The following is a 9923-nucleotide window of genomic DNA, read 5'->3' as shown; positions in this document are numbered from 1 at the left end:
ACCTAATTAATTATTTCAAAATTTAATCTAAGAAAATATCAATTTATTCAATTCTAATTTTAAAATTTCTTATTCATTAACTGAACATTAATAATTAATTCAATAAAAAAATTCAATTATTTTTATGTGTTTTGTATTTATTTTTAAATATATAAAATTTTAAGATTTAATTTCTTGCACTATAATTAATAATTTAAAAAAAAACTTAATTTAATATAACAATTTAATTTATCTTGGTCGGGTGCGTCGAACCCCTACAGTAGTGCAACACAGGGATGACACGCGAAGGATCCAATAGCAAGCTACTGTAATGATCTCTCCCCAAAATAAAAATTAATTTAATATCATAGTGAACCAATGGTCCACGTATCAGATATTAAACTGATAAGAACAGATACTATACTCAATCTTAGCCAAAAGGCCGAGAAAGGTATGAATGAGAAAGTGCCATAGCCTCTTCTTTTATAGCACTAGTTCCATTCCGTCAACCAAAAACAAACAATATGGGACTAAATTCTAAACCCTAAACTCTAAACTCCACCTAGTATAAAAGGTCATTACAGTTTTTTTTGTTTGTAAATAGAGGCGAGAGTACAACTCCACCTAGTATAAATGGCCATTAGAGTTTTTTTTTTAAGAAGAGGCGAGAGTACACTGCAAACCGTGATCTGTCTCACGTCTCCTTCTCCTTGGCAGTGGAAAAGAAAGGAGAGTCTTGTTACTTGCGATTTTGTTCTGGAGGCAGTTAAGATTTGTTGCTTCACCGCTGTAGCTGCGTCGACGAGCAGGACCTCTCCTCTGTCGGTCACCCTCTCTCCTCCTCGCTCCCTCGTAAGCTGATCAAATTCTTCGCCGAAGCTGTCTATGGGTTTGATCCCTCGATTCGCTTGGCTCGTCACTAGTTGGCTTCAGATGCTGATCCTATAGGAAATGGGGAACGTGGGAACATGCCCACGTTCCCCACTACTCTTAATGGAAAAGTCCATTATATCCTTGGGTTATTTTCCTTTATAAGGGGTACGTCCAAGGATCATTGGGGGGGTGATTCACGGTGTAGAGAAAGAGACAACGGGAGAGTGAGAAGAACATTTGAGACGGTGGGATTTGGTACGTGGAATTGTGGAGAGCCTTCCGATCCTATGATTGATCCCCCGACAGCAAATCCAATCGTCGCCGATTGTAGATCTGCGTGAGATTGTTGTAAGTGTTTACCATTTTAATTCATTTTGATTCATGCATATTGAGTATCAACAACGGTATCAGAGCATATAGTTAGTTATAAATGCATGACAAATCTCCTGTTTAAAATTGCTACCCCTTCCTTTGGCTCTTGTTTGCTGCCGCTCCGATCGATTTTGTTGCATGTTGCCAACACATAGAAAGTTAGCGTCCATGTCGCGAACTTCCCCAATTGCCGACGTCGTAGGCCTTGAGGGACACCCACGGAGTTGTCTCCGATTTGGCCGGTGGCTGTGCTCATGGCCGCCACTCGTAAAGGCTTTGCGTCATTAGCGTCGGAGGGCTATCGCCAAAGACTTCCCCTGGTTTTTGGGTATAACATTTTTTTTTACTTGTTTTAGTGTGTGTGAGATCAAAGGAAAAAATTTTCTCATAGTAAAAAGTCCTATTCCAATCAATAACCAAGTCACCATTGCCAGCATGCCCTCTTTTCAATTTTCAGACCTGATCAATCATACTGTCAAATATTTTGAGGAGGAAGTCTCAATTCATGCATCTTACTCTTGAGGTTTTGGTGGTTCTCATTTGATATGCTGGGTTCATCCTATTGAACTCCTTTTGTTTCTTTTATATCTACTTGAAATGGCCTGGAGGGAAGAGATGTGGAAAGTCAATCTTACTTTGGCCATCGTGCTTCCTTCTCCCATTGCAAAATATATTAAAGAACTTTGTTGCCAACTTTCCCAACTCTGTGCTTCCTAGTATGAAAGCACCTTAACATGTTTGTTAATCTAACCCGCAAGCTAATCACCCCTCGAGTTACTCTCCTATAGTTAGGGCCCTCCGTAGACCGTAGGGTTAGGGTTTCCCCATGGCCTTTCATTTGGCTTGTTCTTTCAGTGTGACCGAACAATTTACTTATCAGTTTGACTGAGCGAGCATGTTTATCCAAAGCATTGGTCAGGAGTTGGTTCAAGATTATTGAGATGGTAACAACATTGTGCTCTCGGTACATATCCCAAGCGTGCCCTATCATTCTGCCCTCGTTACATATCCCAAGCGTGCCGGATAGGGCAGTAAATGAACCAATGGTTCAAAAATAAGTTTGGTGTTCAATTTAATATGGAATTATTTATGTGCGTTCAATACAACACAATTTTAATTAATTGGGCATGTTTCAATAACTTATGAATAAATTTAAACAAGTATATTAGTGAATAATAATCAGCAATAACTTTTTATAAACATGTTAAATAAATAAAATAAAATAAGTTTAAATTATTAAATTTAATAACTAATTGAATAAGTTTTAAGCAATAAATAAGGTTGTTCTTGTGTAATAGTACCACGGTAGGGCACTTTTTTAGTTTCTCAAATATTTAAGGATCGTGTTTAAATCTTGGTGAATTAACGGATGAATTTTCTCTAATGGACGGTTGATCTAAGAACACTGGACTGACAGACCGGTTAAAAATTTTCATGGCTGGAGGATTTGCAAGTTGAATACTTGATACCAATTAAATTGAGAACTTGATAACATTTAAAATTTAAAATGAATAACCTAATCAAATTTAAATTTTTAATTAAATTATTTCAAAATTTCATATAAGAAAACATCAATTTATTCAATTATAATTTTAAAATGTCTTATTAATTAACTAAAAATTAATAATTAAATCAGTAAAAAAATTTGATTATTTTTTATGTGTTTTGTATTTATTTTAAAATATATAAAATTTTATGATTTAATTTCATGGACTGTAATAAATAATTTAAAAATAAACTTAATTTAGGTGGTGTTTGGTTCTCTTCTAGGAATCGGAATGGGAATAGGTATCATAGTATTGTGGATTGGGAATGAGTGTGAGCTTGGGTATCATTTCTAAAAGTAATGTTTGGTTAGTTGAATATTTTCAATCGGAATGAACTTAAATTTTCTTTTTTACCCTTAGAGGATAATAAGAGAAAAAATTAGATGGAAAGTAAAATTGAATGTGAGAGACACATATGATGAGAGAGAAAGTGTGATGGGACAAAATGAAGAGAGGGAAAGTATGATGAGAGAACATGAGGAGAGAGAGCTTGATAGGAGAGATTGAGAAGAGAAAAAGTATGATGAGAGAGAAAGTGTGTTGAGAGAAAAAGAGTAATTGGGAAAAATAAAGAGAGAGAAAGTGTGATGAGAGAAAGTATGATGAGAAAATGTGATGAGAGAGAATGTGTGATGGGAAAAAATGAAGAAAGGTAAAGTGTGATGAGAGAAAATGAGGAGAGAGTGTGTGATGGAAAAGAATGAAGAGAGAGAAAGTGGGATGAGAGAAAATATGGAGAGAAAGTATGGTAAGAGAGATTGAGCAGAGAGAAAGTATGATGAAAAAATAAAGAGAGATAAAATAATGAGAGAGAGTGATGAGAGAGAAAATAATGAGAGAGAGTGATGAGAGAGAAAATAATGAGAGAGTGTGATGAGAGAGAATACAAAGAGAAAATGGTAGAGAATGTGTGATGAGAGAGAATAAGGAGAGAGAGAGTGATGGAATAGAATGAAGAGAGAGAAAGTGTGACTAGATAAAATATGGAGAGAGAGTATGGTAAGAGAGATTCAGGAGAGAGAACGAATGATGAGAGAAAAAGTATGATGAAAAAAATGAGAGAATAAAGAGAGAGAAAATAATGTGAGAGAGTGTATGATGAGAGAGAAAATTATAAAGAATGTGTGATGAGAGAGAATAAAAAGAGATAAAATATGTTGAAAGAAAAAATATGATGATAGAATGAGGAGAGAGAAAGTATGATGAGAGAGAACCTCTAAACCAAACAGGTTTGGAAATGAATCCATTCCCTTATTTCCAAACCTCTAAACCAAACACCACCTTAATATAAAAATTTAATTGAACTTAACACACAAACCCTGCAATAGTACAATACAAGGATAACACACGAAAGATCTAGTAGATGAACTCTCCCCAAAAACAAAAATTAATTTAATATCATAGTGAACCAATGGTCCACGTATTAGATATTAAACTGATAAGAACAAATACTACACTTGATCTTAGCCAAAAGGCTGAGAAAGATATGAATAAATTAGAGCCATAGCCTCTTCTTTTATAGCACTAGTTCCACTCCGTCAATCAAAAACAAACGATATGGGACTAAATTCTAAACCCTAAACTCTAAACTCCATCTAGTATAAAAGGTCATTACAATTTTTTTTTGTTTGTAAAAAGAGGCGAGAGTACAACTCCACCTGGTCTAAATGGCCATTAGAGTTTTTTTTTTAAGAAGAGGCGAGAGTACATTGCAAACCGTGATCTTTCTCACGTCTCCTTCTCCTTGACCGCGGAAAAGAAAGGAGAGTCTTGTTGCTTGAGATTTTGTTCTGGAGGTTGTTAAGGTTTGTTGCTTCGCCACAACAGTTGTGTCGGTGAGCAGGACCTCTCCTCCGTCGATCACCCTCTCTCCGCCTCGCTCCCTCGTGGTGATCGAATTCTCCAAGCCATCTGTGGGTTTGATCCCCGATTCGCAGATGCCGATCCTTCAAGCTGCGTCGCATGGTTCCTCTGTCGCAGTCGCTACTAGCGGCGTCAATGAGACCGCAACCCGGGATGCCCTTGATGGTATCCGTGTATTCGCGGCAGGGGCACTGGAGAGCCCTGTTCCTCAGCGATCTCTGGGACCAAAACCAAATATCAAATTGCTTCCTTTTTTCCCTTCTCCCGTTCATACTAACTACTGATTTTCTAAATCTTTCTTCTCTAGATCTGATTACCACCTGCTCTTAGTTTGTTCGATTAGGCAATTGTTAGCTGTTCTGTTTCATTGTCCTAGCAGATTGATCGATACATGATCAACTACTTTTGTGTGGATTAGTGTGTTTCAGTGGTTGCACTCATGAGGCATTTTGGATGTTTTTGTTGGTGAGTTTAGCTCTTCTCTTTTGATACCTGCAAACTCATCCAAATTTGATGCAGCAAGAGTTAAACTAATTGCAGTTGGTGTTGGGACTCCTGGCAAAGCTTGCGTGCTTGCTGAACAGGTAATGATTCAATTTCACAGTTAACTTTGATTGTAGTAATTTGTTGTTTTACAATAGTGTGTTTGTTCTATGTTTCACAAGAGAGTGTATCTCCTGAAACATGGAGATTTCCGGTTTCCTTTGCTTATGATCATTGATCTCCTTCATGAGAAATTTACAAGGATCATTTGCTGCAGAACAATTCACGCGCCTAGAATTGATCCAAGCATCTCTTTTTTTTTTAAATTTATTCACGCGCCTAACAAGCAGTAGGCATATAAACATGAACTGTAACTAGAAAGCAAGAACAATAAAGAGAGGAGAGGTATTCTTACTTGGAAGCTGCAGGTTCAATGCTGATGTGTGTGTAGGAAGTATGGAACACTGCTCTGATACCACTCTGTAAACGACCCACCTTCTAGGTACTGGCTGTAAGGCCGGTCGCTACAATTTATGCTAAACTATACTGTCCGGAAAGCTAGGCTAATTAAAATTTTCCTCTACTAATGACGGATACAACTGATAAGAAAGGTCTAAAGACCTTCTTTGCTGGTATACATATACTAAGGAGGGGAAACTGAACATCCCAACTGAGCTAGGGACTAGAAACTAAACTTCCCAACTACCTACAGACCTGCCGATCGATCCACAGACCGATCGGAGCTGCGGTCGTTCTGTTCCCAACTGGATCGGTCGGCAGACCGATCCAGGTGTGGCTGGATCGGTCGGCAGACCGATCCAGGTATGTCTGGATCGGTCGGCTGACCGATCTAGGAGGATATAGTAGCATACTGTATCTGTCCGGATCGGTCGGCTGACCGATCCAGCGGCACAATCTACACTCTGATCGGTCTGTAGACCGATCAGAGTTCTGATTTCAGCCCTGAACTCTGATTTCAGCACTTTGGCGTGCCAAAATCTCACACAACAATTCTAAAATCAATGGAAATACATTCTAACAACTATTAACCAGCATTCTAACATAATTACTAACAAACTAAACCTGGCATACTACATAGTGCATGGTTTACTATTTCATAACACTTAACAACCAAAACTGAATAATGAAACTAAAAACGCAAAGTGCTAATACTGAAGTAAAACTGTTTAGATCCCAAAGATCTTTATTCCAACTCCTGCCCACACACATCTTGATAGCATTGCCCTCCAGCCTCCGCTACTGATCCACTTTTCCTTTACCTTTATCTGCAGTATAAGAAAAGTAGTATCTATAAGCTAAAAAGCTTAGTAAGAAACCATCTACCTCACAAAACATGCAACGATGCAAATATGATTTTAAATCATGCTGTTTAAAACATATACTGGATATACTGAATAAACTAAGCATGGCATGGCATATAAGCATTCAATCATGACATATCTAAAGCTGAACATAAAGTCATCATGCATATTCACAGGGAAAAACTAAGCTGATACTAAGAACTGAGCTACGCTAATACTGAGCTACTGCTAGAACTGTACTGAATTCACGAACTAATTTGTGAAAGGTTGAAAACCGTATACATATAATAAGTGAAAATACTAAACATGCTGCTGAGGGGCCCGGCAACTATACGTGCTATGCGCGCATCTCTAACTAGACCCGGGGTTGCAAGTCCCGAATTTAGTAGAGCTACTAGGTTATCTAAACCTAGGGACCGACTATGGGAGCCCAGCCCAATGGATATCTAATCCAGTACAGTGCCAACTGAAAAGTAAAATACTGAGTATAGCTAAACTGTTCTAAATTGCTCTTTCTAGGTTATCTGAACCTAGAGCTAGGTTGTCTGAACCTAGAGGCGACTGTGGGAGCCCACCCATTGGATCCGTAGTCCCTTATAAGCTAGAATAAACTGATTTACTAATTTAGATGCTTCTAATGCATTCAACCGTGCTAATAAAAATGCCTAAGTTGCATTCTTTTCTAAGCTGGTTATTTAATCGAACACCTAGTGCGCTTTAACTCCCCTCTCTATTAGGGAGACTACCTTTAGGCACCCAACAGCATCTAAACCTCCAACTGAAGGAGAAAAGATGTGTCCGACCCAACTAAATGTACTCACTAAATCCCTAAACCTGCGAGGAGGGTTAAATACACCCTATGTGTCGAAAACATACGCATATAACTAAACTAATGCACAAAAAAATCACACGGTAGCTATTATACTGCAGGTGAGGGGTTTCTTACCTCCGGTTCGTAATTTCTTACAATTCTATTCGCTAGAATTCCGGTGGAGATGACCTTCTCGACGATCCGCTCACGTCTTCGCGTTCCTCTCGCGGAGAAGAACCTCTTTCGTGTTGGAGTCGTCACCGGAGGATGATCCGAGAGTCCTTGGGGCTTGGGCACCGAGAGAGGAGGAGGAAGAGGTGTGGGCGGCGGTGAGGTTTTGGAAGAGGATAGGTCACGGTGAAAATAAAATAACCTCCTCACTTGATTAATTTTCCTATTTATATTAAAGACTTAATTCGTCCAACTCCAATATAAATTTTATTGGTTCCCTTTCCTTTCAGCACGGCCCTGCTGGGTTCAACCGGTTACTAACATTATCCCTAAACCATAGGTCTCGGGTTCGATTCCCGCCTAAGCTATTTTGCGGTTCTATTTATTTTTGCTGCTTCCGCTACTCGGAAAATTCCGAAAAATATCTAAAAATTCCAGAAAAATCATAGAATATTTATAATGCAGTTTCAAGAATTTTCGGGCATTACAATCCCCCATACCTTATAAAAAGTTTGTCCTCGAACTTAGAACAATTCTAGGTACTTCTGTCTCCCAAGTTGCCTCTTCTGCTGTGTGACTGTGCCAAATGACTTTGACTAATGGTACTTCCTTGTTCCGTAATTTCTTAACTGCTCGGTCTATTATCTGAATAGGCCGATTATCATAGCTGAGGTCTTCGCGGATCTGTACCGACTGGGGCTCAATCACCTGGGTGGCATCTGGGGTATGCTTCTTCAGCAAAGAGACATGAAATACGTTGTGGACAGCTGACATTTCCTGGGGTAGCTATAGCTCATATGCTACCTTGCCCACTCTTCTGCTGATAAGGTATGGTCCCACATATCTGGGACTTAGCTTGCCCTTCTTCCCAAAACGCATTACTCCCTTCATGGGAGCTACTCTGAGGAACACTGAATCCCCAACTGAAAACTCTAAGGGTCTGCGCCGTGTATCAGCATAGCTTTTCTGGCGGCTCTGAGCTGTCTCTATCCTCTGGCGGATCTGCTGTATAGCTGCTGTGGTATTTGCTACTAGATCTGTCTGAAGCTCTAGTTCTTTCTGTTCACCACTTTCATACCAGCAGATTGGAGATCTACACCTCCGCCCATAGAGAGCCTCGTAAGGTACCATGCCGATAGTGGCCTGATAGCTGTTGTTGTATGCAAATTCTGCTAAGCTAAGATATTTGCACCAACTTCCCTTGAAATCTAGGGCACACGCTCGGAGCATATCTTCGAGTACCTGGTTTACTCGCTCTGTCTGACCATCTGTCTGCGGATGGAATGCTGTGCTGAACTTTAACTTCGTGCCCAATGCTGACTGTACACACTCCCAGAAGTGTGATGTAAATCTGCTGTCTCTGTCTGAAATAATGGTACGTGGGACTCCATGAAGTCTGACGATCTCCTTGAGATACAACTGAGCTAGCTTCTCCATGGAGTAGGATATCTTGATAGCTAAAAAGTGGGCTGATTTAGTCAACCTGTCGACTATTACCCAGATGGCATCAAAACCATTCGTGGTTCTGGGTAGTCCCACTATGAAGTCCATAGAGATATCCTCCCACTTCCATTCTGGAATCTGTATAGGCTGCAGAACTCCTCCTGGTCGCTGATGTTCTGCCTTGACCCTCTGACAGGTGAGGCAGATGCTAACATATCTGGCGATGTCTCGCTTCATCCCGGGCCACCAAAAATGTTTCTTCAGGTCTTGATACATTTTGGTGGAACCTGGATGCATCGCATAGGGAGTCCTGTGAGCCTCATCTAAAATCTGTCTCCGTAGTTCCTCCTGATCTGGAACACAGAGTCTGTCACCAAAATACAACACCCCTCTATCGGACACTCTGAATTCTCTACTTTTTGATTCTGCTAGCCCTTGCTTGATTTTCTGAATTTCAGGGTCATGCTCCTGAGCTGACTGAACATCACCAAGCAAGGTAGACTCTAAGGTCATAGTAGAGAGCTGTCCAACGATGAGCTCGAGACCGAAATCTACGTTCTCCTTCTGTAGGGGCGGTGACATGGCTATAAGAGATAATAAGGTAGCACTGGATTTTCTGCTAAGTGCGTCGGCTACCTTATTGGCTTTCCCTGGATGGTAGAGGATGTCTATATCGTAGTCTTTGACCAGATCTAACCATCTGCGCTGTCGCATATTCAGATCCTTCTGAGTGAAGAAGTACTTCAGACTCTGATGATCTGTATACACTCTGCACTGAGCTCCATACAAATAATGTCTCCAAATTTTTAGAGCAAACACCACTGCTGCAAGCTCAAGGTCATGAGTAGGATAATTCTTCTCATAATCCTTGAGTTGTCTGGAGGCATAGGTGATCACCTTGCCATTTTGCATCAGCACTGCTCCTAGTCCCAGCTTAGAGGCATCACTATAGATGTCAAAGCTGCTGGTGTTGTCTGGTAGAGCCAAAATGGGAGCACTGGTCAATCTCCTTTTCAGCTCGCTGAAACTGTTCTCACAGTCCTCTGACCACTGATACTT

General features: G+C 40.0%; 1 non-coding gene and 1 pseudogene across 1 annotated transcript; both read right to left on the bottom strand.

Moving 5' to 3' along the window:
• Positions 1-236: 236 nt before the first annotated feature.
• LOC122044818 lies at positions 237-434 on the bottom strand. The gene has a single exon (XR_006129817.1). It is a non-coding gene; the product is annotated as a U2 spliceosomal RNA (small nuclear RNA).
• A 3640-nt stretch (positions 435-4074) lies between these two features.
• LOC122044479 lies at positions 4075-4259 on the bottom strand (annotated as a pseudogene).
• Between the last annotated feature and the right edge of the window lie 5664 nt (positions 4260-9923).

Source organism: Zingiber officinale, chromosome 2A (assembly GCF_018446385.1).
Source record: "Zingiber officinale cultivar Zhangliang chromosome 2A, Zo_v1.1, whole genome shotgun sequence".
NCBI lineage: Eukaryota > Viridiplantae > Streptophyta > Magnoliopsida > Zingiberales > Zingiberaceae > Zingiber > Zingiber officinale.
The sequence above is the reverse complement of the archived record's forward strand: the minus strand, read 5'-3'. Positions and strand labels throughout refer to the sequence as shown.